This window comes from Elephas maximus, chromosome 6 (assembly GCF_024166365.1).
Source record: "Elephas maximus indicus isolate mEleMax1 chromosome 6, mEleMax1 primary haplotype, whole genome shotgun sequence".
Lineage (NCBI taxonomy): Eukaryota > Metazoa > Chordata > Mammalia > Proboscidea > Elephantidae > Elephas > Elephas maximus.
The window spans coordinates 34,815,383-34,842,970 of record NC_064824.1 but is presented as its reverse complement, the minus strand read 5'-3'; positions in this window follow the sequence as shown (position 1 = coordinate 34,842,970).

The following is a 27,588-nucleotide window of genomic DNA, read 5'->3' as shown; positions in this document are numbered from 1 at the left end:
TTGGGGATGGTGTAGAAGCAGGCATTTCGTTCTGTTGTGCATAGGGTTGTTGTGTAAGGCAGGGCCAACTCGAGGGCAGCTGATGGCAACAAGTGGTTGCAAGGGTGTTTGCCTCATAATAACTCCTTAAAATATATATTTGTTTTGTGTGATTTCCTGCATCATTTTGAATTTTACAATAAAAGAGTTAAAATTTTAATAAAATCTGTGCTCTATAATAAAAAGGGTTTTTAAAAATCAACAAAACTGGATTATTCTTCTGAATGAATCCAGAGTTTCAGATTGTGGCTGTACACCATGTTACTCAATTCACTTGTAATAATAGTTTTTTATTATGCTTTTCAATATGTGTAGAAAAATAGGGAAACATATATAAGCAAAATGAAGAAAATCAAAATCACTCTTAGCCTATCTTAAGACAGACTTGTTCCTATTTGTATATGATTGATAGAGTTTTTTGTGAATGAGATTAAACAATGTATATTATTTTGAAATTTGTACTTAAAACACCGTATGTTTCAATTTTATTACATATAATTTTACAATATTGTTATGTGACTACTACATATCTATAGATCATATTTAAATAGAACATGTATTCAGCAAAACTTCTGTTGTTAAGCATTTATGTTGTTTTTTCCCAACTTTTTATTATTGTTCATAAGTCTAAAACATGCTTATACCTAAATGTTTGAGCATATTTTAAATTTTTTTCTGATAATAAATTATTGGAAATGGAATTTCAAGATTTTTTGTATGGGTTATAAAATTACTCCTCAGTGAGATTTTACAGGGGAGTTACAATATAAAATGAGATTGATTTTCAATGTCAGGGAATTAGGCAAATTAAACCTGGAAAATTATTTGAATATCCTATAAAATATAATATGCATCATTTTATGTAATTTACCATGTTCAGTAATGCCCAACATTTTGAGGATATAGGAAAGAACACATAATTTTACTGGAAAACATACTCAAGGTATTCTCCGTATGCCAGATTCAGAGGGATTAAAATAGCATTCAGATTCCAGGCTCCCATCCCTTGCTCTTTCCAACTCCCCTATGAAATTATATTTTCTGACTCTATTTACATACTTTAAAATATATATATATACATTTTTTTTTTTTAATGAGCCTCCTCCACTTGAATTAAGAGATCTTGAAGTCCGGAAGAATGTCTGATTCAACATTATTAATTACCTCAGGATCTAGCCTGAAGCAATGCAACCCTATGAAAAAGTATATACTAGACAAACATTTATTGAATTAATAGTTATTTCCATATGAATACTACTGCTAACATTCTTTAACACTCGTGTGCCAAAACTAGGCTAATTTTTTTTTTCTGGCACTATTTTATTTAGTATCTTATGATGTTTGTATCATTATTATAGCCATTAAAAAAAAAAAAAAACTTGTTGCTATCTAGTCAATTCCAACTCATAATGACCCTATGAGACAGAGTAGAACTGCCCCATAGGGTTTTCAAGGTGTAGCTGGTGGATTAGAACTGCTGACCTTTTGGTTAGCAGCCAAGCTTTTAACCATGGTGCCACCAAAACTAAGTCTTAGGAAATAGCGTAACTAGAATTTGTACCTAATTTGTTTGACTCCAGAGCTAGTTCTTAGTCTCAGCTAGTTTCTAAGCTAGTTCTGCGTTACAGAGAAAATTAGCATGATTTCAGTTAGAAAATAAAAATAAAATAAATAAGAATAAAACCAGAATCTATAGAGCTTATTTCCATATAAGTTAGTGAGATTTAGCCTTATGTTTTCAAAATTTGCTGGATGCAAAACTACCTAAAAACCAGGTGAGAAAAGTGTTTGAACTTAAGAAAGCTATTTCTTTCCAGGACAGGTGTCACTTGTTTGGTTATTTTATTTTATCTTCTGCATAATTGTTTACTTGGATTAAACTTTTAACTGGGCTCACCTTAAATCTTTGCCCTCTGTGTTGTCAGTTGGTTTGTAAGTAGACCAAATGTCAACAGAAGAAGCAAAAACCTAAGGACATGCCAAGAGTGAAACAGTTATTGCCCTAATAACTTCTCTAGGCCTTTCTGATTAGAACTGGATATTCACGAAACCTTATAAAGTACTTGCAGACCACAAGAAGTTCTTATTAGAAGAGAAATTTAATAGAAAACACTTTTTTTCGTATGTGGAATATTTCTGATACCTTTACATTTATGTCTTATAGAGTGTTATGGATTGAAATGTGTCCCCAAAAAATGTGTGTCAATTGCCTAAACCACAATTCTCAGCATTATTGTCCTCTATTTTGTGATTTGATGTGATTATCCTATGTGTCGTAAATCGTAATCTCAATGTTGTTAGTGAGGAAGGATTAGAGGCAGTTATGTTAATGAGGCAGGATTCAATCTACAGAATCAGATTGTATCTTGAGTCAATATCTTTCGAGATATAACAGAGAAAGACGAGCAGAGAGGACAGGGTCCTCCTATTATCAAGAAAGTAGAGCCAGGAGGGGGGAGTATCTGTTGGGCACCAGATCCTTGTGCTGAGAAACTCCTAGGCTGGGGGAAGATTGATGACCAGGACTTTCCCCCTCAGCCAACAGAGAGAGACAACCTTCCCCTGGAGATGGCACCCTGAATTCATACTTCGAGCCACCTAAACTGTGAAAGAATAAATTTCTGTTTGTTAAGGCCATCCAGTTGTGGTATTTCTGTTATAACAGCACTAGATAACTAACATAGAATTTGGTACCAGGAATGAGGCACTGTTCTAACAGATACCTAAAATGTGGAAGCAGTTTTGAAACTGTTAATGGAAAGGGGTTGGAGGAGTTTAAGTTATCTAGTAGTGCAAGCCTAGATTGCCTTGAAAAAACTTTTGTTGGAATTATGGACATGAAACACAATTCTGGTGAAAGCGCAGAAGGAAATGAGGAGAGCCATAACATCAAATACAGTGCAGAAGGCAAGAAGCAGTGGAAGAGAAATGGCAGCAGCAGAGCCATGAGATTGCTGTGAGATGGCACAGGAGCTGACACACAGAACTAGAGAGCAGGAGGCTTCCTGGAGGAGTAATGTGCCTCTAGGCACTTACTGGCATACCTAGGCTTGCCAACCCATGGAATGAGAGAGCTGAGAATCTTTGGGCTGAGGCTTACTGGTGGAGTGGAGTGCTTCTGGGCATTTATTGGTGTAACTAAAGAGTTTTACAATACTTGCCCAAGCAGGGTAAAGGCTGGGCCAGCCCAAGAGTCCTGAGGACCCAAGAGGTCAAGGAACCAGGAAATAGAAACTGAAGAGACAAGGAGCACAGGAAATAGAGATGCCTCAGTCTCAAAGGGTGGGACCATGATCTCTGGGATCTCAAAAGGTGGGGCCGCAGCTTCCTAGGTTTCAAAGAGTCAGATCTGCACCAACTCAGTTCTGGAGTGTGGGGCTGCTGTTCATGAGTCCCAGGGGGATGAAGCCAGATCCACTGCCCAAATCTGAGATGGTGGATCTGCCATGCCCAAGGGGTTGAAGAACGGGGACTGTCGTGGCTGAGGAAGTAGGATCGCCACTCGGATGACTCAGGAAAATGGGGCTGCCCCAATCCAAGAGAGCAGAGTTGCTGTCCCAGTAGGCCTGGAAACCAGAGCTGAAGCTCAGGGCTGAGGGGTCTCCACCCAGAATCTAGAAACTATGGCTAACATCCAGAGTCTGGAGGCAGGGCCATTGCCTGAATGGTCTCAGAGAACAGAAGATTATTTTCGAGGCTTGAGAGCTAATGTAATATTTTCTGCTGGGTTTTGGACTTGCTTGGTGCCTGTTAGGCCTTCTTTCCCTCCAATTTCTCCCATTTGTAATGGAAGTGTCTACCTCGTGGGTGTTCCACCATTGCACTTTGGAAACAGTTAACTTGTATTCTAGATTTCACAGATGAGGAGGAATTTTGCCCCAGGATGGAATTTGCACTTGGAGCTGATTTAAGATTTTGAATGCTGTGATGGGATGAATGTGTTTTACATGTGGCAAGGACATGAATTTTTTGGCCATAGGGTAACACCCTAAATAGAAATTCAGGTCTAAAGTCAGTACAGAAGGCAAACAACGCTCATAGTGAAAATTAACTCTCAGCTCCCTTACAGAAGCACTACATTAGAGAATAAAATAATAAAGAATGCATCCATCCAATAGAGACATTTGCTTTTCCTCCAGATTTGGCGTAGATCACCTTTTCTCCTTTGGGCATCAGATCTAGTAGTTGGCTTATGTTTAGGTGCCAAAATGAATGAAAAATGTGTAGATCTTTTCAAGCGCTAAAATCACTTTTAGTACAGTTCTTTGAGCGTAATTAGGGAACACAGAGACCAGCTTGGGAAGAGCATCGATCTGTGTCTTATGGTGCTCATTCCTGGTGACAGAGTGAAAGGACAGACTGAATTATCTATAAACATCTCTCTCTCTTTTGCTTTCTCTCTCTCTCCTCCCTAGGTCCAGGTTGTATAGCTGAAATTTCATAAGTGGTATTTGTTATTTTGAAATTTGCACACTATTTTGTACCTTGCAATTCTTTATTTTAGTTGTCTCAGAAGAATCTGATTTTGGAGCCTTTATCATAATTGTTTTTTCTGAGATTTTCAAATATATGCATTTTATTACCCTTTGTTGTGGTTAATTGCAGTCCAGTCAATTCCAACTCATGGCAATCCCATGTATTAGAGAGTAGAACTTCTTCATACGGTTTTCTTGGTTGTGATCTTAACTAGATCACCAGGCTTTTCCTTCAGTAGTATCACTGTGGGTTCGATCCACAAACCTTTAGGTTAGTACACACACACACACACACCCAGTGCTGTCAAGTCGATTCCAACTCATAGCGACCCTATAGGACAGAATAGAACTGCCCCATAGAGTTAGTCAAGCACAAACCAGTTGCACCGCCTTGTTGTTATTGTTGTATGCCGTTAAGTCAATTCTGACTCACAGTGACCCTATACGACAGACTAGAACTCCCCCACAGTGTTTTCTAGGTTGCAATCTTTACAGGAGCAGATTGCCAGGTCTTTTCGCTCATGGCGCTGCTGGTAGGTTTGAACTGCAGACTTTTTGATCAGCAGCCAAGCACTTAACCATTGCACCATTACCCTTTAACTTGCCTAAATTTTTTTTATACAGAATTTAGGAATATATTATATACAATACATAGAGTTCTTGCTTGTAAAATAACCATGCTTAGTTTACTAAGTATGGAAGTATGGTTCACTTGGGCAAATAATGCATATTAATTTAATTTACTCTTAAATCTGCTTAAATTTATTTATAAGTGGAACTGTAAACTGATTAAGGAACTTACGCCATAATTTTATCTCATTTTAGAAAAGGCAAAACTTGGTACAAAAACTACTCTCAACATGAAAAAAGCATACAGCATTTTGTAGGTTGAATGCCCACATTGTGTCAAGAATTTATGGAAATTGTTCATTTTATAAAAGAATGTAAAGGTCCAAGAAGTATTTTTAAAAGAAACTGTCTCCTTTAACTGCTGCAGGAATAAATGAACGCTACTAGTAGATTCCCCTCCGGCATCAGTCTCTTGAGGTCTAGTTAGTAAGACAGAAACACTTCCACCAATCTATACAGGGAAAGTTAATATATAAAAGCCCACAAGCAAAGAAGTTACTTGATTCTTCATGTCCCTACGAGAACAACCACAGCCACACCAAAGCAGAAATACCTGTGTTTCATTAAAGGATACCATGCACAGCCCGTCCTCATTGTGCATAAACTGGAACACCCTGACACAGTTTTTACATGAAAACGTCATATCCTAGGCTTTTATAAATAATTCCTATTTTAAAAGGAAGCAGTAAAAGAACACCGTGTGAGCGAGAACGGTCGTAGGACTTGAAGAACGTAATCCATGTTGCCGCAGAGTGCACGTAGAAATCGTTGAATCGCCCTACATTTTGTTGTGTGGATTTTCACCCCAATAAAAAAGAATGTCTTGTTTAAATGTTGTTTTCATATTTCTAAACACACGTTTAAAATGTAAACCCTCCTCATTTTCAAGCAAAAAAAGTGGAATTGTTATTGTTTAATTATTGCCTTTATTTTTAAGCACAACTTCAGATTGAGGTCTTGCTGCTGCTATGCTCAAACTTTTACAGGAATAACCCAAAGATGATTTTATAATTCTTTCCTGCGTGCCTTTCTTTCTTTCCCGACAAGGTGTATAGAAGAAAGCTCATGAAAAATGTGTGATTTTGCTATTCAGTTACATCGTCCGTGTTTCTACTTGCAAATTAAGCCTGAAGAACTCAACTTTCCCACAAGGTGAAATTTAATTTACCACCTTATTTGTTTTGTCTAAAGACTCTTCTGATGCAGCTAATAATTAACAGATTAATTTTAGATGTCCCCCGTTTCTCGGTCTCTGAATTACACTTAATTTAATTGTTTAATCCTCTACCCACCCATGCATGGGAGGTTAACATCCAACTGCATTAGGAATGTTTGTATGTTTGCTTTTATAGCATATATCATTCAAACAGGAATGCAGTTCACAATTTCTAAACATTAAATACCCCGATTTTAGCAACTGATCATATTTTTCACTTATATATATTAACTATATTTTATCATATGACTCCTAGAGGCTTATAATCAGAGATTTATCAGAGAGATTATGTAAGTGCATATATACTACTTCATCCCTTCAAGGTTTTATGAATTTCTGTGAAAATTAAATTGTAATGGACTATTGCTGCTGGATGGAGTAGTTCCCTCTTTTCCTAGCGCTCCTGGAAATCTATAAAATATAGAACAAGCCTTCTTGCTGCAAAGTTTTACAAAGAAGTTTAATTAACAGAAAATATTGCATAACATATATACCCAGTACTTAGTGTCCAAGACCTTATTACCTCTTTTCTGGAAGACTATAAAAATTTTCTCATGTTTCTTCCACCTCCAGTGACTCTTTTCTCCACACTCTCACTCAGCAATCACATTCATCTTTTTAAAGCAAAACCCTTCAATGCCTTTGCATTGTTTAGGAGGTTAAATAAAATTCTAATTAAGTGTTTAGATGCTGAGAACCCTTGTGAAAATTTACTCCACAAAACCCATTCTTCTCACCACCTGGAGATTTTTCTACTGTGTTTGTTCGCTAGCTTTGCATTTGGCATGTTGTTGTTGTTGTTATGTTGTTAGGTGCCTACTCATAGCAACCCTACATATAACAAAGAAACATTGCCCAGTCCTGCATCATTGTCACAATGGTGACTAGGTTTGAGCCCATTGTTGCAGCCACTGTGTCAATCTATCTCACTGAGGGTCTTTTTCAATGACCCTCTACTTTACCAAGCACGATGTCCTTCTCCGGGGACTGGTCCCTCCTGATAACATGTCCAAAGTACGTAACACAAAGTCTCACCATCCTCGGTTCTAAGGGACATTCTGGTTGTACTTCTTCTAAGACAGATAGTATCATTCCTGACTTCTTAATGACCTCTTGCAGCCTTCATGTATAATGTCCTTGATGTCATTCACAACTCGGCTTCTCTTCAGTCATTAGTGTTCAACATGTCAAATCTATTCTTGAGACGGTCTCTAAATTCAGATGAGGTATATTCAAGATCATACTTTGGCTCTGGTGGACTTGCTATAATTTTCTTCAACTTCAGCTTGAACTTGCATATGAGCAATTAATGGTCTGTTCCACAGTCCACCCCTGGTCTTGTCCTGACTGATGATATTGAGCTTCCCCATTGTCTCTTTCCATAGATATAGTCAATTTGATTCCTGTGCATTCCATCTGGTGAGGTCGAGGTGTATAGTTGCCATTTATGGTGTTGAAAAAAGGTATTTTCAATGAGTAAGTCAAGAGTCTTGCAAAATTCTATCATGAGATCTCTGGCATCATTTCTATCACCAAGGCCATATTTTCCAACTATGGATGCTTCTTCTTTGTTTCCAACTTTTGCATTCAAATCACCAGTAATTACCAATGCAGCGCGATTGCATGTTTGATCAATTTCAGCCTGCAGAAGTTGGTAAAAACTTCAGTTTCTTCATCTTTGACAATAGTGGTTGGTGCATAAATTTGAATACTCATCATATTAACTGGTCTTATTTGTAGGCGTATGGATATTATACTAACACTGACAGCGTTGTGCTTCAGCATAGATCTTGAAAAATTCTTTTTGGCAATGAATGTGACACCATTCCTCTTCAATTTATCATTCCCAGCATAGTAGACCATATGATTGTCAGATTCACAATGGGCAATATTGGCCTATTCAGCTCAATGCCTAGGATATCGATCTTCAAGCGTTCCATTTTATTTCTGACAACTTCTAATTTCCTTCATTCATACTTCATACATTCCATGCTGCAATTATTTATGGATGTTTGCAGCTGTTTCTTCTCATTTTAAGTCATGCCACATCATCCCATTAATGTCCCAAAAGCTTACTCCATCTACGTCATTAAGGTCGATTCTACTTTGAGGAGGCAGCTCTTCCCCAGTTGTATTTTGAGAGATTTCCAATCTGAGGGGTTAATCTTCTGGTACTATATCAGACAATGTTTTGCTGCTATTCATAAGATTTCCACTGACCAGTTTGTTTTAGAAGTAGATCACCAGGTTCCTCCTCCCAGTCTGTATTAGTCTGAAAGCTCCACTGAAACCTGTCCACCATGGGTGACCCTGCTGATATTTGAAATACTGGTTTCATAGCTCCCAGCATCACAGCATTTGACTTACTATTCTAGAACTCCACTGAATGACCCAACTTCACTTTTCTCTAAGGCTTGAAGGCCCATACCAGATGCATCTTCATCAGGAGAAGATTTCTTATCTTTAATTCGCACACCAAAATCAATAGGCCCTAAAAAACAGTTGCCATTGATTCAATCCTGATTCATGGTGACTCCATGTGTTGTAGAGTAGAACTGTGATCCATAGGGTTTTCATGACTGTGACCTTTCAGAAGCAGATCGCCAAGCCCTTTTTCCAAGACACCTCTGGATGGGTTCGAATACCAACTTTTCTGTTTGTGCCACCCGGGGACTCCTCAATAACTTCAAAAACCCCATTTCTGTTGAGTTGATTCCAACTTATGGTGATCCCATGTATTACAGAGTAGAACTGCTCTGTTACGTTTGTTTGTTTGTTTTTTGGTTATAGTCTTATGTGGGCAGATTGATAGGCCTTTCTTCCACAGCACCACTAGGTAGATTCAAAAAACCAACCTTTCAGTTAGTAGCTGAGAGAAAAACATTTTCATCACCCAGGGACCAAAAAGGGACTTAAAAACCCTTTCTACTTCTCCACCACCTGTCTACAGAAAGCGTGTTGTAATTGGCTTCAAGGGCTGCTGTCTTCCAAGCATCTTCAGGCTACCATGCAAACCCATCTTCAGTCATACATTTTCTACTTTTCATCATAAACCCATGGACACATGTCAATTCTTCAAGGATTCCAGGGTAGAAATTTTCTTGGAGGTTATCCCATGTCTCTACTTTTTCAGTTAAGCTTTTCAGTTACTCAGGGAGGGATTTCTATTCCCCATTGAGTAATTTTTTACTTAGACTTACAAAGGTCCTTTTGTCCACCCAGTTCTCCACCTTCCCTTCATATCCTTATATTTGTGTGTGGAGACATACAGATAAATCATATGGAAAAATGTATAAAACTACACAACAGCAAGCAGCAAGTTTTGTTTTTATATCAGAACTTAATTCATTAGCAAAAACTTTGACATAAAAATGTAAACAAGACTGTTTTCTTTGCATCTCTCATCCCCTACTTTGCTTTCTGCCAGGGAACCCTTGTTAGAATTTGGAGCTACGACCTCCTGCTCAGGCTTACAATGAAGTATCTTAAGTAGGTATGTTTCTTAAAAACATCTCAGGCCCATCCTTCATCTTAATTCAACTGAGCAACTGTTTACAGAGATTCTATCTTGAAAGAAAGATGAATGGGTCTCTGTCTTAGTTATCCAGTGCTATTTTAACAAAATTACCACAAGTGGATGGCTTTGACAAACAGAACTTTATTTTCTCACAGTTCAGGAGGCTAGAAGTCCTATGTGAATTCAGAGTGCTGGCTTTAGGGGAAGGCTTTCTTTCTGTGTTGGCTCTGGAGCACGGTCCTTGTCTCTTCGGAGCTTCTGCTTCCTGGTTCCTTGGAGCAGTGGCATCACTAGGGTTGGGTCACCCAGTGTAGTAACTCATACTGTCACCCCTTCCCCCGACAAGAACTTCCTCCTATACCAGATCACACAGAATCCTTAGTAATATTTTCTGTACTGAAAAAAAAAACCTTTGCCATCGGGGTGATTCTGACTCATAGTGACCCTATAGGATAGAGTAGAACTGCCCCAAAGTGTTTCCAAGGACCACCTGGTAGATTCCAACCGCTGACCTTTTGGTTAGCAGCCGAACTCTTAACCACTAAGCCACCAGAGTTTCCTCTGTATTAATATTACTCATAAATTGTAATTCCTGCATATTATTCCTTCATTTCCTTTAATTACTATTTCATTCTTAAAAAAGTTATTGATATAGGTTCACAAATACTAATCACCACAATATTATAGCTAAAGCACCAGAAAATTTGACAAATGAAAATAATAGTGTATTCTTATAGGAGCCCTGGTAGCACAGTGGTTAAGCATTCCACTGCTAACTAAAAGGTCGGCGGTCTGCATTCACCAGCCACTCCTTGAAAACCCTATAGGGCAGATCTACTCTGTCCTATAGGGTCTCTGTGAGTTGGAATCAACTCCACGGCAATGGTTTCAGGTTTTTTTTTTTTGGTAGCACATGAAGATGAAACCATGTGATTCAAAGGATCATTGTCATCGGGTGATAATAACAGCTCTGACTGGAGCACATTTGAAGGTTCAAAAAGTAAATTAGGATAGAGTTTTAACATTGTAGGTATATTGATGCATATAAGTTCGGTTTACGAAAAGTGTTTTTGCTGTGTAACTAACTACAGGGATTTTTTATAGTCATTTTGGTGTCACCCCTCTGACGGTGTCACACGTTGTTGTCCACACTTCCTCCCATTTCCCCCTAATGATGGTGCTGTGTTGGAGATCTCCATGTGTCTTGGCATCTATCTTATCCCATTTCTCCTCTGCTTCCTTGTTTTCTTTTATATCTCAAAAGGGATTGACTCAAGATACACTGTAGACTAATCCCGCCTTATAACATAACAAAGACAACCCGTTTCCAAATGGATTATAACCACAGGCATAGAGGTTAGGATTTACAACACATGTTTTGGGGGGACACAATTCAATCCATAACAGTCTATAAAGGGAAATGAATAAACATAAGAGTCCAGTGAGAGAGATTTTTCTTGTAGAAGGGAATTTTAAGTCATGGCATGTTTGACAAAATTTCATTAATAAACACTCAACGAAAGGTTGCCTGGGCACAGAATATATAAATGATCAGGGAACAAAATAGGCAGCTTGTTCTTTATTTGAAAAAAAAAAAAAAAAAAGATGAGAAGGAATAAATCAATGATTTTGTGGCTGCACAGAGTACTCAGATATTAGGTTAAGTGCATACTAAGTACATACATACTAAAATAGTAGGCTAAAGTAAATGCTATTGAAAGGTTTGGTGTCATAAAACTTAGATTTAAGTCCCAACTTTACTACACTCAGGTTGTGTGATTTTCAGCAAGTTGCTTGACTCACTGAGATACCATTTCCTCTTTTATAAAACAAGTGCACATCATTTATAAAATTTGTTTAGTCTGAATTAAAGAAAGAGTTTATGCCACTGTTTTTTTTTTTTTTTGTATGGATAAAGAAGGGATGCTTCTGGAATTCTACACTTGGTGTTATAATATATTTCAACCTAGACTAGAGTTAACTTCAATTAGTGAAGACGCCACGCGTGTCAGAGTAGAACTGTGCTCCATAGTGTTTTTAATGGCTATTTTCGTCTTTTTTTGGAAATAGATTACTAGTCGTTTCTTCTGAGGCACCTCTGGGCAGACTCAAACTTCCAACCTTCCTGTAACCAGCTGATGAGTTAACTATTTGCACTACCCAGGGACTGTAGGTTTATGACAGTCCTTTGATACTTGCTATCATCTATCTACCTTTAACAAAGGATATTCAGATGAATTGAATGGGGATATGATGGGAATCGGAAACTCTAGTGGTGTAGTGGTTAAGTGCTATGGCTGCTAACCAAAGGGTTGGCAGTTCAAATCTGCCAGGCACTCCTTGGAAACTCTATGGAGCAGTTCTACTCTGTCCTATAGGGTCGCTGTGGGTTGGAATCGACTTGGCAGCACTGGGTTTGGTTTCTTTTTTAATGATGGGAATCAGTGCCTGAGTCATTTAATATTAACGCGATAGCACTGGTCTCTACATTTCTACGCAGGAATGCAGTATTCATTCTGATTTACTACCTTGACTAGCACTGTGGGCAGTTTCAGGGTTTTTCATTTTACTCTTCCTAAAGTAATAGCTCTTACTCCACAAGTCAGGAAATCAATGCGAGTGTCTTGCCAGCTGCTAAATATGTCCATCGCCGTAAAGCACTGGAAGTCCAGGGAAATTAACATGGCGTGGGCCCATGCAAACATCGAAAGCTCTGTGAAATGTAATTGTCCTGAGCCCTGTATATTTCGTGGGTTTTAGAAGTCTCAGCGGCTATGATGCATTTTGGATCTTCCGGTTTCAGTGTCAATTAAGACCCTATATTCAGCATTCCTTGAAATATTTGGATATTCTTTTTTCTTCAGTGCACAATTTCTCTGGTAAATGACCACAGGCCCCTTTGAGATACATTTTTCTATATAGTCAAAGCAGCAGCGCAGTCAGGATTACTCCTCACGAGGACTTAGACTCCCCTTTAATTGATGGGCTCCAAGTCTGATAACTAGTTCTAATCTTCAAATTAAGCAAAAGATCGTGATTTTGCATTGGTACGCTGACATTAGCTTCCAAATCAATACATCTACTTTTTTTTTTTCTTCTGGTCTTTCTGTTTTTTGCCTTGCTTTGTTTTGTTTTTCTGGCATATTCTTCATTCTCATCATCCTTGAACCTCCTGACAGCACCTGATATTTTTGTCCATTTCTACCATAAAACTTTCTTCTTCAGTTTTCATAAAACTGTGGCTTCTAAAGCCCCTTCTACCCCTTTTTCCAGTAACATTGCTCTCGCCTTCAGCTTGCTGGATGTATCTTCATGTGTAACTTCTCTCAATCTTATTCTTTCATGTCTCTAACCTTTCTTCCTTTTTATTCTCCAGCTTCAACTAACACTTATTAATCTGTGTTTCAATGTTCTAGCCTCCATTCCTTCAGTTTCACCTGCTAGACATTTCCAGTGAGCAGTGCCAAAAGCAACAGAAGCTCAACATGCTCAAAATATGTCCATCTCAGATCTGTAGATTGTCCTCAGTTGTTACTTCTGTCTGAGGCATAATCTCTCAGTACTCAGAATGAACACCTTAGCATTGACACCTACCACTCACCTACCTTTGTCCCCACATCCATGAAGTTTCTAAGTGCCCTCTATTCTAACATTTATTTCTTTTGTAAATCTTCCCTAAACTCTCATTTCTCGCAATGTCTATCTGGTTCATGCCCTCACTATCACCAATTAGGAGGACTGCAAAAGCTTTCTAACTTGTCTCTTCCCAATTTATCTTACAGAGGGCTACACATTATTTTCTTCCTAAGCACATCTCTGATACAGACACATCCTTCTAAAATACCTTTGATGACTTAACCAATAGTACTAGCTAACATCTATATAGTCCTTTCTAAAAAAAAAAAAAATTTTTTTTTATATGCCAGGTTATACAGTCTTTGTATTTATTAACTCATTTAATCCTCAAAATAATTATCATTATCTGCATTTTATAGATGAGAAAAGTGAGGCATAGACAGGGTGAATAAATTGCCTTGAATCATTTACCTGGAAAGAAGCAAATCAGAATTCACAAAAGTAACCTTCGTTCATAGTCCGCTCTTAACCACTACAGAATTAAACTGCAGACGTTTAAGATCCTGTGTAACTTTGTCCCAAACTATTTTTCAGAACCAACTTCTATTTTTATTAGTTTTTGGTACTGTGTTAAATTTTTAATACACGTTGTTTTTTTTATACCTCTCGAAGACCCCGTAAGGTTGTTATTCTCCATGACCACATTTTTTTTTTTAATTGAAGAAACTGAGGCTTAAAGAGGAGATATTATTTGTATAAGATCCGACGATCAGTAGATTGAAGAGCTAGGAATTGAAATCATGACTACCTGCCTCCTGAGGCCACACTCTGGCCATGCTACAGTCATTCACCACTTACTTCATAAAATGGCGGATGATTCACCATGCCCGCGTATCCCTCAATACCCGGCCTCCATGCAATTTTTTTTTTTTTTCGCCCACAAAGAATGTCTTTCCTTTTACACGCTTCTGCAGCCCAAATCCTGCTATGTTTCAAAGCTCATATTCAGTTCCCCCTTCTTCATGAAGCCTTTCTTCATTGTTATCTTAGTTGAAAATAGTTTCTCCATCTTCTGAACTCCAAAAGCCCTGTGCTTTTCATGCCAGTATCACTGTCTAACCAATATTTATGCTGTTTTCATTTTCCTATTTCTATATGCTCTTTAAGAAAACAATTCTCTATCTTAATCACCTCTGTAAGATTTTTGTAGAATTAATTTGTTTATTTTTACAAGAATTGCCCTTCAAGAAAATTATTCTCATTACTCTTGAAAAATAAACATGCCAGCAAGCAGAAATAAAATATTAATGTGAAGAAAAGAAGAAATATAATAAAATTCAGGTCCGATAATTTATATCAATTAAATTCTTATGTGCCTGAATAAAACTTGCTATCTAAAAGTAGTCATTAGGCAGGAAACCTGAAAAGGTGCTCAAGTTCATTATTTTAGACCTCATGAATATGATCTTACCACTCATCAAATATTTACCGAATCCCTCCTATGTGTCAGGCACCATGTGGGATACTGCAGGTACAATACTGTTGTTAGGTGCTGTCAAGTCAGTTCCAACTCATAGCGACCCCGTGTACAACAGAAAGAAACACTGCCTGGTCCTGTGCCATCCTCACAATCGTTGTTATGTTTGAGCCCATTGTTGCAGTCACTGCGTCCGTCCATTTTGTTGAGGGTCTTCCTCTTTTTCACTTACCCTCTGTTTTACCAAGCATGATGTCCTTCTCCAGGGACTGATTCCTTCTGATAACATGTCCAAAGTATTTGAGACGTAGTCTCTCCATCCTTGCTTCTAAGGAGCTTTCTGGTTGTACTTCTTCCAAGACAGATTTGTTTGTTTTTTTGGCAGTCCATGGTATATTCAATATTCAATTAAGCAATTCAAAAACCTCTCTGACCTTAGGACTAGTCTAATGAAGGAGACAAATGTTAATTTAAAAAATTACATAGAGACATGAAACATGGCTATTACACTAAGCTCCTCAAAGGAAGGTGCTTGGTTGTGAATAGAAGGATCTGACAAGAGAGTAGAGTAAAGGACATTTCTGCTGAGTTCTTAAGGATGCTTTGCAGTTAACCAGAAGACAAGGGAATGGAAGAGACTTCCACGCAGAAAATATGCATGGTGACAAGAACATAGGGTATAACGAAGTGTGCTATTTCAATGTATCCAATTAGACTCCTGAATGTTGCAAGATTCAGAGCTTAAGAATCATGGCTGGGTACCTAGATGTAGAAATATAAATGCGGTACAGTGAAAATGAGTCCCAATAAATTAAGCTATGACAAGTGATTAGATTTTATAACCCTCTGTTTAGTGGTAATGTTTACTGTAATGAAACAATATTTTATGTTTATTATTTTGTCATTTGAAAGTACTTAGGTGCTATTCTGGGAGAATTAACTTAAGTCTGTTTATTGGACTCTTCAAGGTGATGGCTGTCAAAGAATCACAAATATTTTCGATATTCAGTAGTGTTTAATTAGCAGTGAGTTTTGTTAAATTAAATCGCTTCCCTTGAAACAGTTTTTTTCTTGACTCAACAACCCAAAATGATTGGTATTTTAAGACTGTTGTTGTTAGGTGCCATTGAGTCAATTCCAACTCATAGCGACCCTATGTACGACTGAATGAAACTCTGCCCGGGCCTGCACTATCCTCACAATCATTGTGTTTGAGCCCATTGTTGCAGCCACTGTCAATCCATATCGTCGAGCATCTTCCTCTTTCTTGCTGACTTTTACTAAGTATGATGTCCTTCTCCAAGGACTGGTCCTTCCTGATAACATGTCCAAAGTATGTGAGAGGAAGTCTTGCCATCCTTTCTTCTAATGAGCATTCTGGCTCTACTTTTTCCAAGGCAGATTTTTTTGTTCTTCTGGCAATTCATAGTATGTTCAATATTCTTCATCAACCCCACAATTCAAAGGCTTCAACTCTTTTTCTGTCTTCCTTATTCATTTTCCAGCTTTTACGTGCATATGAGGTGATTGAAAAAACCATGGTTTGGGTCAGGCACACCTTAGTCCTCAAAGTGACTTCTTTGCTTTTTTTGACATATTTGCCCCCCACACCTGTCAGTTTGTCATACTGTGGTGGCTCGCAATGTGCTGGAAGCTATGCCATCAGTATTTCAAATACCAGCAGTCGCCCATGGTGGACAGTTTTAGCAGAGCTTCCAGACTAAGACAGACTAGGAAGAAGGACCTGGAGGTCTACTTCTGAAAAAAATTAGAATGAAAACCTTATGAATAGCAGCAGCAGAACATTTTAAGATTACTTTCAAGTTTTTGAAGTTAAATCATTTCAATGAAAATCTATCATAATTTTTTATCATTGCATTTTATATTTATGATATAGTAGAAATATTTTCCTAAAATAAAAAATAAATTATTAACATTAATAACTTTTATTTCTACAAATGATAAGTAAAAACATTTTTGCAGAAAAAATATACTAAGTAGAACTGTTTATCTATCAATCTAAAATCATTTTTCTAAGTACTGTCATATTAATGCTGGTTTTTAATAACAGAAGAGAAGCTTCAAGCCATTTCTCGTCTTAGAACAGTGCTATTTATTAAAAATATAATATCAGCCACAAATTCAAGCTACATTTGAAATTTAAAATTTTCTAATAGCTGCATTAAAAAAGTAAAAAGAAATAGGTGAAATTAATTTTAAAATATGTTTCCTTTAACACAATATATCCAAAATATTTTTATTTAAAAATGTAAACAGTAAAAAAATATAAATTAGATATTGTACATTATGTTATTAAATCTTCAAGGTTTGGTGTGTTTTACACTTAGAGAAGCCCTGACAGTGCAGTGGTTTAGTGTTCAGCTGCTAACTGAAATGTTGGCAGTTGGAACCCATCAGCCACTCCATGGCAGAAAGATGTGGCAGCCTGCTTCCATAAAGATTACAGCCTCAGAAAGCTATGGGGCAGTTCTACTCTGTCCTATACGGTTACTGTGAGTCGGAATCAACTTGATGGCAATGAGTTTGGTTTTGGTTTTTTACACTTAGAGCACATCTCAGTTCAGACAAGCCAGATGTCAAGTGTTCAGTACTCACATGGGGATAAGGACTATGGGATAGGACAGCATCGGTCTTAGACTAAACCAGTCTTGGAATAATTTTCTCACTATCATCTCCTACTAAGTAATAACTTGAATTGCTAGTAAGGATGCCAACCCACTTCTGCCTATTTTACAGTTATATTATTCAGTCAACTCAAGAGATTCATTCTCATCTTCACCTTTCTGTCACTTCATCCCATGATTTCAAAACCACATTCAATTCCCTTATTTTATATGTAGGGAGCCCCTGGTGACACAATACTTAAGAACTACAGCTACTAACCAAGAGTTTGGCATTCAAATTCACCAGCTACTCCTTGGAAACCCTATAGGGCAGTTCTAACCTATCCTATAGGGTCGCTATGAGTTGGAATCAACAGGACAGCAACAGGTTTTGGTAGTAAGATGTATATATGGAGTCCCTGAGTTATGCCAAAGGTTAAGTACTTGGCTATTAACAGAAAGGTTGGTGGTTCAAGCTCCCTCAGAGGTACCTTGGAAGAAAGGCCTGGCCATCTGCTTCCAAGAGGCCATAGTCATGAAAACCTGACAGAGCAGTCCTAGTCTGCACACACGGGGTCACCATTAGTCAGAATCAACTTGACAGCAACTGGTTAAGATGTATATATAAGTATTTCCTTCATTCACTAAACAAATATTTACTGAGCACTCTTTAGGTATTGGGCTCAGGGTAAATGGTGATTAAAACGTAGGATCCACATGGCTGTTACCCTTCAGGAGCTTACAATCTGTAACTTTCTGAGCCTGTGCTCTGCCCTGTGACAGCGGTTGTATCCATTTCACGTATTGCAGAAACTGGATACAAATCTCCTTCAGTGACTCCCTACACTTGCTACTAATCAAGTGTGCCTAATCACTCTGATGAAAGCAAACAAACCCGTTGCCGTCGAGTCAATTCTGACTCCTAGCGACCCTATAGGACAGAGCAGAACTGTCCCATAGAGTTTCCAAGGAGCGCCTGGAAGATTCTAACCACCAACCCTTTGGTTAGCAGCCGTAGCACTTAACCCATACACACCAGGGTTTCCAATCACTCTGATGGGACACACATTTTATTAATTGCCCAGGTTCAAATTCTTGAATTCTTTTTTAATTCCGTCCTTATTTTCTGTCCACATTCATAAATGTTTTACCTTTCATCATTTTAAATTCAAATATTCACTCAAGTCTGTTTCTTTCTCTGCATTGAAGCACCCAGTTTTCTTGATCTCATCTAAATTCTAGTAGATAGTTCAGCTTTCCAGCTTCCCCCCAAAATGAAAACGTATTTTACCATATGTAGGAAAACCCTGCATACTTACTGTAAAAAAGGCAGTTGAAACCCAATATGTATATGACAGCAAAATATCTCTGCATTTCCTTGAAATTCAATTTGCTAGGGAAAACCACTAAAAATTTAATATGCATTATTGATAATTTTCTTTTTTTTAATTCATGCAGTGGATTACATTGATTATTTTTCTAATGATGAACCATCCCTGCATACCTGGTATGCATCCCACTTGGTCATGGTGAATTATTTTTTTGTTATGTTGTTGAATTCTATTGGCTAGAATTTTGTCGAGGATTTTTGCATCTACATTTGTGAGAGATATAGGTCTGTAACTTCCTTTTCTTGTGGTGTCTTTACCTGGTTTTGGTATCAGGGATATGGTAGCTTCATAGAATGAGTTTCGTAGTATTCTGTCCTTTTCTATGCTCTGAAATAACTTTTAGTAGTGGTGGTGTCAACTCTTCTCTGAAAGTTTGGTAGAACTCTGCAGTGAAGTCGTCTGGACAAAGGCTTTCTTTTTGTTGGGAGTTTTTTGATTACCTTTTCAATCTCTTTTTTGTTATGGGTCTATTTAGTTGTTCTACCTCTGTTTGTGTTAGTTTAGGTAGGTAGTGTGTTTCTAGGAATTCATCCATTTCTTCTAGGTTTTCAAATTTGAGTACAATTTTTCGTAGTAGTCTAACATGATTCTTTTAATTTCAGTTGGGTCTGTCGTAACATCACCCATCTCATTTCTTATTCGGGTTATTTACTTCCTCTCCTGTTTTTCTTTTGTCAGTTTGGCCAGTGGTTTATCAATTTTGTTGATTTTTTCAAAAAACCAGCTTTTGGTCTTGTTAATTCCTTCAATTGTTTTTCTGTTTTCTGTTTCATTTAGTTCAGCTATAATTTTTTTTTTTTTTTCTTTTTTTTTTTTTTTTTATAATAACTTTTATTAAGCTTCAAGTGAACGTTTACAAATCCAATCAGTCTGTCACATATAAGTTTACATACATCTCACTCCCTACTCCCACTTACTCTCCCCGTCTTGAGTCAGCCCTTTCAGTCTCTCCTTTCTTGACAATTTTGCCGGCTTCCCTCTCTCTCTATCCTCCCATCCCCCCTCCAGACAAGAGTTGCCAACACAATCTCAAGTGTACACCTGATATAATTAGCTCACTCTTCATCAGCGTCTCTCTCCCACCCGCTGACCAGTCCCTTTCATGTCTGATGAGTTGTCTTCAGGGATGGTTCCTGTCCTGTGTCAACAGAAGGTCTGGAGAGCATGACCGCCGGGATTCCTCCAGTCTCAGTCAGACCATTAAGTTTGGTCTTCTTATGAGAATTTGGGGTCTGCATCCCACTGCTCTCCTGCTCCCTCAGGGGTCCTCTGCTGAGCTCCCTGTCAGGGCAGTCATCGATTGTGGCCGGGCACCAACTAGTTCTTCTGGTCTCAGGATGATGTAGGTCTCTGGTTCATGTGGCCCTTTCTGTCTCTTGGGCTCTTAGTTGTCATGTGGGCTTGGTGTTCTTCATTTTCCTTTGCTCCAGGTGGGTTGAGACCAATTGCTGCATCTTAGATGGCTGCTTGTTAGCATTTAAGACCCCAGACGCCACATTTCAAAGTGGGATGCAGAATGATTTCATAATAGAATTATTTTGCCAATTGACTTAGAAGTCCCCGCAAACCATGTTCCCCAGACCCCCGCGCTTGCTCCGCCGAGCTTTGAAGCATTCATTTTATCCCGGAAACTTCTTTGCTTTTGGTCCAGTCCAATTGAGCTGACCTTCCATGTATTGAGTGTTGTCTTTCCCTTCACCTAAAGCAGTTCTTATCTACTGATTAATCAATAAAAAAACCCTCTCCCACCCTCCCTCCCTCCCCCCCTCGTAACCACAAAAGTATGTGTTCTTCTCAGGTTTACTATTTCTCAAGATCTTATAATAGTGGTCTTATACAATATTTGTCCTTTTGCCTCTGACTCATTTCGCTCAGCATAATGCCTTCCAGGTTCCTCCATGTTATGAAATGTTTCAGAGATTCGTCACTGTTCTTTATCGATGCGTAGTATTCCATTGTGTGAATATACCACAATTTATTTACCCATTCATCCGTTGATGGACACCTTGGTTGCTTCCAACTTTTTGCTATTGTAAACAGAGCTGCAATAAACATGGGTGTGCATATATCTGTTTGTATGAAGGCTCTTGTATCTCTAGGGTATATTCCGAGGAGTGGGATTTCTGGGTTGTATGGTAGTTCTATTTCTAACTGTTTAAGATAACGCCAGATAGATTTCCAAAGTGGTTGTACCATTTTACATTCCCACCAGCAGTGTATGAGAGTTCCAATCTCTCCGCAGCCTCTCCAACATTTATTATTTTGTGTTTTTTGGATTAATGCCAGCCTTGCTGGTGTGAGATGGAATCTCATCGTAGTTTTAATTTGCATTTCTCTAATGGCTAATGATCGAGAGCATTTTCTCATGTATCTGTTGGCTGCCTGAATATCTTCTTTAGAGAAATGTGTGTTCATATCCTTTGCCCACTTCTTGATTGGGTTGTTTGTCTTTTTGTGGTTGAGTTTTGACAGAATCATGTAGATTTTAGAGATCAGGCGCTGGTCGGAGATGTCATAGCTGAAAATTCTTTCCCAATCTGTAGGTGGTCTTTTTACTCTTTTGGTGAAGTCTTTAGATGAGCATAGGTGTTTGATTTTTAGGAGCTCCCAGTTATCGGGTTTCTCTTCATCATTTTTGGTAATGTTTTGTATTCTGTTTATACCTTGTATTAGGGCTCCTAGGGTTGTCCCAATTTTTTCTTCCATGATCTTTATCGTTTTAGTCTTTATGTTTAGGTCTTTGATCCACTTGGAGTTAGTTTTTGTGCATGGTGTGAGGTATGGGTCCTGTTTCATTTTTTTGCAAATGGATATCCAGTTATGCCAGCACCATTTGTTAAAAAGGCTGTCTTTTCCCCAGTTAATTGACACTGGTCCTTTGTCAAATATCAGCTGCTCATACGTGGATGGATCTATGTCTGGGTTCTCAATTCTGTTCCATTGGTCTATGTGTCTGTTGTTGTACCAATACCAGGCTGTTTTGACTACTGTGGCTGTATAATAGGTTCTGAAGTCAGGTAAGGTGAGGCCTCCCACTTTCTTCTTCTTTTTCAGTAGTGCTTTGCTTATCCGGGGCTTCTTTCCCTTCCATATGAAATTGGTGATTTGTTTCTCTATCCCCTTAAAATATGACATTGGAATTTGGATCGGAAGTGCGTTAAATGTATAGATGGCTTTTGGTAGAATAGACATTTTTACTATGTTAAGTCTTCCTATCCATGAGCAGGGTATGTTTTTCCACTTAAGTATGTCCTTTTGAATTTCTTGTAGTAGAGCTTTGTAGTTTTCTTTGTATAGGTCTTTTACATCCTTGGTAAGATTTATTCCTAAGTATCTTATCTTCTTGGGGGCTACTGTGAATGGTATTGATTTGGTTATTTCCTCTTCGGTGTTCTTTTTGTTGATGTAGAGGAATCCAAGTGATTTTTGTATGTTTATTTTATAACCTGAGACTCTGCCAAACTCTTCTATTAGTTTCAGTAGTTTTCTGGAGGATTCCTTAGGGTTTTCTGTGTATAAGATCATGTCATCTGCAAATAGTGATAACTTTACTTCTTCCTTGCCAATCCGGATACCTTTTATTTCTTTGTCTAGCCTGATTGCCCTGGCTAAGACTTCCAACACGATGTTGAATAAGAGCGGTGATAAAGGGCATCCTTGTCTGGTTCCCGTTCTCAAGGGAAATGCTTTCAGGTTCTCTCCATTTAGAGTGATATTGGCTGTTGGCTTTGCATAGATGCCCTTTATTATGTTGAGGAATTTTCCTTCAATTCCTATTTTGGTAAGAGTTTTTATCATAAATGGGTGTTGGACTTTGTCAAATGCCTTTTCTGCATCAATTGATAAGATCATGTGGTTTTTGTCTTTTGTTTTATTTATGTGATGGATTACATTAATGGTTTTTCTGATATTAAACCAGCCTTGCATACCTGGTATAAATCCCACTTGATCAGGGTGAATTATTTTTTTGATGTGTTGTTGGATTCTATTGGCTAGAATTTTGTTGAGGATTTTTGCATCAATGTTCATGAGGGATATAGGTCTATAATTTTCTTTTTTTGTAATGTCTTTACCTGGTTTTGGTATCAGGGAGATGGTGGCTTCATAGAATGAGTTGGGTAGTATTCCGTCATTTTCTATGCTTTGGAATACCTTTAGTAGTAGTGGTGTTAACTCTTCTCTGAAAGTTTGGTAGAACTCTGCAGTGAAGTCGTCTGGACAAAGGCTTTCTTTTTGTTGGGAGTTTTTTGATTACCTTTTCAATCTCTTTTTTGTTATGGGTCTATTTAGTTGTTCTACCTCTGTTTGTGTTAGTTTAGGTAGGTAGTGTGTTTCTAGGAATTCATCCATTTCTTCTAGGTTTTCAAATTTGAGTACAATTTTTCGTAGTAGTCTAACATGATTCTTTTAATTTCAGTTGGGTCTGTCGTAACATCACCCATCTCATTTCTTATTCGGGTTATTTACTTCCTCTCCTGTTTTTCTTTTGTCAGTTTGGCCAGTGGTTTATCAATTTTGTTGATTTTTTCAAAAAACCAGCTTTTGGTCTTGTTAATTCCTTCAATTGTTTTTCTGTTTTCTGTTTCATTTAGTTCAGCTATAATTTTTATTATTTGTTTTCTTCTGGTGCCTGTGGGTTTCTTTTGTTGCTCTCTTTCTATTTGTTCAAGTTGTAAGGATAATTCTTTTATTTTGGCCCTTTCTTCTTTTTGGATGTGTGCATTTATTGTTATAAATTGGCCTCTGAGCACCGCTTTTGCTGTGCCCTAAAGGTTCTGATAGGAAGTGTTTTCATTCTGAATGGATTCTATGAATTTCTTTATTCCATTCTTAACATCTTCTATAATCCAGTCTTTCATTGATTATTTTCAAAGAGTGTTTTTTTAAAAGACTGACATTAAATCACAATAGAACAGGTAACCTGCCTTTGGTAATTTCTAGTATAATCTCAAGAACACTTTAATAATTATCTTATTGACATTGCTAGAAATATGATTTTTAAAATGAATAAATCATATTTGTAGAACTACTTAATATATAAATTACCCATAACAACTAAGCCTGTAGATCATTATGTTTATCTTATAAAAGAATGTATTACAAATGCAATTAGATTAAGCACTGATTTTTATACACCTACCTTAAACTTATTAATTTCATTAATGAAGAAAAAAAAGTGCTTAATGTTGAGATTTTAGTTTAATATCTTTGGTAAAATGTCATCAATAGAAAATCAATAATAGTTGGAAAATAGAGCTAGTGGCACAAATATTCAACGACAATATAAAAATAAATATTGCATTGGTCCACTTTCACAAAATTGCATGGAAAGAATGAGACACTGCTAGAATTCAATCTCTGAAAAATTGCAAAATGGAGTAAAGCCACTAAATAAGCTATTTGTCACAATAACTATCATTTATAACTGAGTAATGAAACTACTTTTTATGTGCCTGGCAAAGAAAAACAATAACAAATATAATAAAAATCCACAAATCTATCTCTTGAACTAAAGGTAAGAGAACACCTCCTTTTTAAAAATGTGATTATCTATGCATGACATCAAAAATAGATGGAAAATAGAATAAAATAAGTAATTGTATTTTGCGGATTGATTATTTCCGGCCTCCGAGACTAGCTTCTCCGACATCCAACGAAATTAGCTTAGTCTGGCATGACTCACACTTAATAGTCATCACTGATTTCTTCTCTAAGTGCACATAAATCATTCCTTTTGTAATATTTGTTGTGCTTTTTCCCAAAATTATTATTAAGATTTGCAAACTCAAATGTCTGGAGATCAGAAAGATGGCAGAAACAAAATGGCAGGTAATGGCTGCAACCAAGCTCTGGCCAACTGTGGAGACAAAATCTCCTGACTTTAAATATTGGCCACTAATTCTATACTTTCAATTGTTCATTTCTTTGTTTTGTTTTAAACCTTGGGAAGGACCAACTGCTTCTACCACCACCTGTCTGTCAGTTTGCTGTACTATGGTGACTTGTGTGTTGCTGTGAAGCTAAAAGTAACGCCACTGATATTTCATATGCCAGCAGGGTTACCTATCATGGACAGGTTTCAGCAGAGCTGCCAGACTAAAACAGACTAGGAAGAAAGGCCTGACAATATACTTCTAAAAATTAGACAACGAAAACCCAGTGGATCACAACAGAACATTATCCAATTATCAACAACCATGAAGAAAGCGCAGGACCAGGCAATGCTTTGTTTTGTCATACAGAAGGTCACCATGCTTCGGAGCTGTTTTGAACACAACTAGCAACAACAACTGCTTCTATAAACCAGATTTCTTTGTCATTGTGCAGTCTCTGAATGTAGTTTAAACCAAGGTTCCAAGGTCTTCTTTTTAAATTCAGAAGACCTCTCCCACAACCGTCCATCCCTAACACACACACGTATTGCCCACAGACATCAGCACAGGGATACTCAGTGATGCTGTCTGTAATCCACTGAAGCAATCAACACTGGGAATTCCCTTGGAAGATTTAAACTCTGGAGCAGTAATCGCTCAATACAGACATGAAAAATCACTTATATTTGAAAAAGAGACTGAAAAATAATTTTCAAAAATCCTCATATTTAGGCTCTATTTTCATAAGCTGAAAAGACCCAGCTGATAGATTCATTCAAAGAATCCATTCCTCTTCAACAAGCATACACTTATTCCATACCTACTTTACAAAAACAAAAAAAAAACAAACCCAGTGCCGTCGAGTCAATTCCGACTCATCGCGACCCTACAGGACAGAGTGAACCTGCCCCACAGAGTTTCCAAGGAGCGCTTGGTGGATTCAGACTGCCAACCGTTTGGTTAGCAACCGTAGCACTTAACCACTACGCCACCAGGGTTTCCACCTACTTTATGCAGATCATTCTATTGTGTTTCTCATTGAAAAAATTAATCAAATAAATTACATGACTCTGGCTAGTTGATTCAATTGTTTAATGAAGAAGCAAAGCTGGTTTATTAAATGAGCCCAATTTTGTACCACAAATGAGCAACTTCTGTTCATTTAATGCCATAAATACTGTTCTTTTGAGCAATTTTACAGTTTTGCTTACTTAGGAATCTTTTTGTTCTTTCACACTGTGAGATTAAAAGAAAACCTCCACTTTCCTCTGGAGCCACATTTTCTACATCATGTGCTTACACACCTGAACACAAGATAGCTTATCTTGTCAGAAATTTTTGCACGTAAACTTATGAAACAGAAAGGCAGAATGGAGTTTGTATAAGACAATTTGGTCGTTTGCCCATAAGGTATAAAATAATTAAGATATTCAAGGTGGAAACTTGAGACACCTTTATCTTTTCATTCTACCTGCAGTCACCCTTGATTTTGACTGTCAGCAGTACCAACTCTCTCCTACCTCAACAAGACCAGATATCTGAATATCACCTTTGGTGACCGTAGAACCTGACCTAAAATAAAAATATTCAGACTCTGCTAGAGCAGCCTCTCTCAGCTCTCCCCCGCCCCCCATCACCCTTACTGTTGGCACAAGGTCTGCCACATCCCCTGAACCTCTGGGCCACCTAATCAGAGGCCTTGGGCCCAGAACATTCTCTGATAGTGGAGGCTAGAAACTGAATTTCTCTGTTTCCCAGTTTCTTTTCCTTATCTGGGAGCCTTCCTCCTTGTTCTGGGCACACAGTAACTTTCTCTGTTCTGCTCATGCATGAGTATCTTATGGCATCTAGCCAACGCCATTTCCACATCTGGCAGTGGGGAGGGAACTGAAGGGGTGCATGCTTAACAGGGGATCAATCACAGGAAGGGGTTCACCGGCCATGGGGGACCAGTGCCCTTTGGTCAAGCTGACCTAGTTCTGCCTCTTCACTATTATGAGCAAAGCATTATTCTATCCACTGCCTGTGTGAGATTCGTGCCTTTTGTTGGAGGCCTTAAGCCCTGGCTCGACACTTAATAGCACAGATTTATTTTTTAAGTCTAAGATATTTTATGCCTTAACTTAAATTCTTTTTCCAAGGCTATTTTTCAAAAATTTCTACTCCTGCTACACCAACTCCTTAATCTCCTCATTTTTCTCTCCAGTTATGAGCTTCAAACTTTCAAATTTATTTTCAATAACTGTGTATCCCGTATGCTCTTGGTTAAGAGACAGGTGGCGGTGCACTCTGACACAGTTTTCTGTAGAGATCATAGTTTTTTGTTGAATCATTCTTAATCCTTTTCCCTGATTTCTTCTTACCTAAAGCCTATGTTTGTGAGAATAATTGTTGTTTTTAGATGCTATTGAGTTGGTTCCGACCCACAGCGACACTATAGGACAGAGAAGAACTGCCCCTTAGGGTTTCCAAGGAGGAGCTGGTGGATTTGAACTGCTGATCTTTATGATTAGCAGGCAAGTTCTTAACAACTACACCATCAGGGCTCAGATTAAATAGAGTAGCTAATATTAGCTAACTCATAAGGGCATTGGAGCAATAACCTTGACATTATAGTGCCAATTTTCTGAACAATCTAGCTAATCAACACCTGTGGTAGCCAAAAACCATCTGTCAAAGAACAGTCATCCAAGAAATTGTAGATTTAGTTGCAAAGGTGTTGACTCAATGCTTTTTGAATAAATGAATAAATACTGATGTTTATTCATTT